The sequence below is a fragment of the Mauremys reevesii genome, linkage group 3 (genome assembly GCF_016161935.1).
Source record: "Mauremys reevesii isolate NIE-2019 linkage group 3, ASM1616193v1, whole genome shotgun sequence".
Taxonomy (NCBI): Eukaryota; Metazoa; Chordata; order Testudines; family Geoemydidae; genus Mauremys; species Mauremys reevesii.
The window spans coordinates 59,024,325-59,028,917 of NC_052625.1; the positions used below are offsets into that span (position 1 = coordinate 59,024,325).

The 4,593-nt window shown below is 47.0% G+C and overlaps 1 non-coding gene across 1 annotated transcript; it reads right to left on the minus strand.

Moving 5' to 3' along the window:
- Positions 1 to 2,702: 2,702 nt before the first annotated feature.
- TRNASTOP-UCA lies at positions 2,703 to 2,789 on the minus strand. Its single transcript has one exon. It is a non-coding gene; the product is annotated as a tRNA-Sec (tRNA).
- Positions 2,790 to 4,593: the final 1,804 nt, after the last annotated feature.

A 4,593-nucleotide genomic window follows, 5' to 3' on the forward strand; every position in this document is an offset into this window, starting at 1 on the left:
TACAGTTGGTTTGCCCTCATGGATCAGTGTAGGGCTGTGTCCCTGCTTCCGCCTCGCCCACTTCATGGAATCCTGAATGCTGGGACTGCAATTGTCCCAGCCCTTATGTGGAGCAGGTGAAAGAGGCCCTGCTGCACCCGTGTAAGAGCCAGTCATGATGTTTATAAAGCTCCACTCCTGGATTCCCAGGCAATGCTCATAGTGCACCAGAGGTAGCAGAGCAGAGGAAGTGTGAGGGGTCTGCCCCAGTTAAGTAGGGATCACAGATGGGCGGGATGTGGAATGTGTAAGTGCAGAGGGGTGGGGAGAAATGCCTCCTAGGGAAGCAACGAGTGCGAGGGTAGCTTCCAGATACTACTTTACCTAGAACCCCACAAATCCTGGGACCAACTCTGCTTACCATAACCTTCATGGAGCAGGAGATCCACTGTCCTTTGGGTGATGTGTCTGACAGTCAGGAACCCACTAGCTCCCCCTAAGGGTAGACTACTGCACACAATTTAAATTTGCTACTGTCTTCCAAGACGGTTGAATAGGAGCCGGTTTGTTCTTGTTGCTTTGCCGAAACAAGCAAAGTCAATGCCAAGAACAGATGCAAACTGGTTGGTTGTGCAGTTCAATTCTAGCTCAGAGCACATAACCCCCATCTGTGTGCTTGTGTGTGAGGCATGGGGTGGAATATAAGAATTTGATTGTCATAATTTAATCCCAGATTACTTCTTGGAAAAAAACAAAACAGATAGAAACAGCATGCTCCCTTATAAACCAAACATGAAAGAGCTTATTATGTTCTGTTATGAAGCTGGCAGCTAGCTTTGCCGTTCTCAGCTGCCCACTGTAGGGCAAAGGCCGTTCCAGAGCTAGCCTTGATGGAAACAAAAGCCCAAAGCCAAATTGCATTACATTAATTAATTTTTGAGGCCATGGTGGTATTTCACACAGAAAGTGCATTATGAGCAGAGGCCGCAAACTGACTGATTTACAGAAACAGATGGAATGGCACAAAGCGGACAGCCATCTGGAATTCATGTCACTTCTAGCTGCATTGTGGAAAGCTCACGCAAATATCCTACACATAAATAAAAAGCCTTGATGTGACATGTGCACTTCAGAGCATCAGCAAACTGTTGCCCCGTAGGCCAGTTTATTCATAAAAATGACAGTACAGGCTAGTGCAAAAGTGGAGGTTTTCTGATTGGTGGCAGCACTCAGTAGATTTAAGGCAATTAGGTTTCAGCCAAACAATAATGGTACTGGATGCGCCTGATGCTCTATTGCCCCAACATCCATCAGACCAAATGAGTCAATTTATGTAATGGAAACAGAGTCACTCAGGGTCAGCAATAGGCACAACCAGCAACAAGAAACACTTGAGGTCTCATGATCTTGTGTTGTCACAACATCTCGTGGGCTAGTCCATTCCTGCCCTCCAGCAGTGGAATTCACCAGTCAGATTACCCACTCCGGGCAGTGTAACCAGAGGAGAGGCAATGATGGTCCAAGTTCACTCTGCCCCACTCTGGGGTAGCTTGGAGTCTTCTGCTTGCTTGAAGCCCTGCAAATCCTAAGGTCAATGCTGGAGCTTCTGCAATTGGACATCACAGAATTAATGCTTCCTACCTGGACCATATATTTTTCAGCATCACATTAACCTTTATTTTTCATGGGGCTGGGTGACATCATTAGCACCAATGTTTATTGCTGGAGTGAAGAATCTTCATGATAGTGTGGGTGGGAGACAGGGTATATTCAATATGGAGCAGATCTAGAGCATGGTTTCCTTTATTTTTTCCGCTCTTGTAGGATGTGAAATGACACTAATAAAGATCTACTTAGAAGAATCCAATTAAACTTGGATTTTCCTTCTGCATACTCCATCTAAGTCCTGTCAACTTACTCCAGCAGTGCTGAGTACCAGTGCATGCTTTGGCCAAAGGAGGAAGGCAACAACAGCTGGGTATCAAACTCAGGGAAAAGTAATAAACATAGTAAATTCAAGAGTTCAGGAAAATGGTGGCTCTCTTTATATATATATATAGATGAACGAACATGTTAAAAATATCTGCCTGTAGCCACCAGCTCATCACTTAGAGGGAAATTCTCCCAACAATTACTCAGTAATAGGGATTTGCCTTAATCAATATTACTCTTCATCCATCTAATCAATAATAGGGACCTTCACTAATCAATCAATGAAAGGAAATACTACTAATTAAACAACTCCCACAAGTCAACAACCAGGAAACTCATCAGCAGTTAACATGAAATAACCAGTCAGCAAGAACCTCACCCATCAATAGCACTATTAATCAAACAATAGTTAAGGGCCCTTCAGGAACAGAAAATCTCTCCAATCAATAAACCTATAATTTCCTTAATCAACAGCACACATTGGTTGATAATATGGAAACTCACTAGTGTATCAACTATCAATAATAAAGGACTCCAGCAATACCAATCAATGCTGGTGAATGTTCTGCAAAGCATCACTAATCAATTGATAATTGATGGGGAAATTCACAAATCAATAACACCCAATAATCAGTCAGCATTAGGGCCTGCATCAGTGACAGTGGAGTTGATCAATCAGCAGTACTCGCAATATAATTAGGAGGAAGCCCACCAATATTACTACCCAAGGGAAACTCCCTGCTGAGAGAACTTGGACACCCCGCAGGAAGGTGAACATTGGGGGTCATAAACGCCCGAAAGGTGGAATTGAACCACTCTGTCGCTAGACAGCTACAGGTTTGAAGCCTGCACCCCAGACCACTGAGGATCATCCGGGCAATTACATAAGTACAATTACAACGGTATATAAACCACAGCTCTAATTTTATTTTTTAAGGTAGGGTGAACAGCGTTCTTTTCCCGTCCCCCGGTACTATCTCTATCTTAGACTTATTAGTTCCTATATAGAGGCTTCACTCAGTGGGATTCAGCGCTTCTTCCTTCACCTCGAGGGGCGACACTAGCCCTATGTGCCCCTTTCTCACGCTTTTCCTACCGAGATCGCGCCAGCTGCTTTATGCAAATATTGCTGAAGCTGATTGGTGGATTCCCCGCGGCCGCCGGGGAGGGCAGGGCTCCGGCCAAGGCGGGAGCGTTCTGACAGCTGAGCGCAGGGCCGGGCTGGCTCCCGCAGGGCAGGGAGGGGGAACCAGCATGGGGGTGCCCCCGGGAGGGGGTGATTGTCGCCCCCAGAGGGGTTAGTTGTGGCTCTGCCCCCGCCCATAGTGGGGAGGTGGCAGCCAGCAGGGGCTTCCCCCTCTGATGTTGGGCGGTGAATCCTGCCCCGGGAGGGGATGCAGGTCGCGGTGTGAAACCTGCCCCTAGAGAGGGCTGGGGCTGGGGGAGTCGGTGGGGGTGGTGACTCACGGCCCTTTCCCAGCAAGAGCAGCAGCTTTATCCGGCTGAGCCCTCCACGCCCCAGCAATCCCCATCCCCTTTCCCGGTTCTCCCAAGGGCTCTTTCAACATCTTCCCAAAGATGGGCAAGGGGGAGAGGAAAGCGTGGGTTGGGGCGGGGAGTCATTGTTTACCTCTGGCTTTTGTTTGTGGAAAACCAAATCCTGCCTTCTCGATCCTGCTCCCCAGACCACGGATCAGTGATGGGGTTAGGGAGCCTCCTCTTCTAAACCGTCCCTTGGCTCTCAGTGTGGGTCAATAGCTTCCCAGGCGTGCGGGACTCCCCCTTTTTCTGCACTGTATAGTTCCGTGGTGTCCATTGTCATCTGCTGGATGCAAGGCACTAGGTATCTTGGTCTCTTGCAGGGAGACCTTTCTCTGCCCCCCAGGAGTTTCTCAGCTAGATCGCTATTCGCTACCAGGAGGTGCCAGATCAGGGCGTTGGTGTATTGGGTACTAATCCTCATCGCTCTGTATCAGCATTCTGTTCTGCAAACAATGGAAATAAAATGCTTGGTGGGCAAAAATTCTTCCTTGATCAACACTTTGTGGAACCCCAACAAAGTCAGTGGAATAACACGGAGTTTGAATGGATACAGAATTTGCACTCTTCTATACAGGCTTGAGTTCATGTATACTCCGAGCTCTGCGGCCAGACTCTGATCCCATTTACACCTACATAAACCCAGAATAACTCTATTGACTTTAACTCAGAGTAGAATCGGACAGAGTTTTAACAGGCATGCCCCCTTTTGTTGTACATTACACCAGGGAGCGGGGTGGGGTGCCCAGCTAATTCCGAGTAAACGTTGTTTCAAAGAACTTTCAGCCATGGAGTGCAAAGAAAGGGAAAAAGGTGAATCGTCATGAGCCTTAACACTGGAATATGCCATTCATAACTGGCAGCTTGATCAATACACATAACATGCTGAGTTAGAAAGTTCTTAAAACTGCGGCATATATAGGAGAAAGACTGGCCTAGTGGGCATAAAGCCAGGGATGTGAGTTCTATTCTTGGCCATTGATCTTCTGTCTGATCTTGGGCCAGTCACCTCACCTCCCTGTGACTCTGTTTTTTCTCCCATCTTCTGAATGTCTGTGACTATATGTTTGTTCAGTGTCAAGCATCATGGGATTCTGATCTGGATGGAGGTCTCTTGGCACTACTATACTACAAATAATAAAA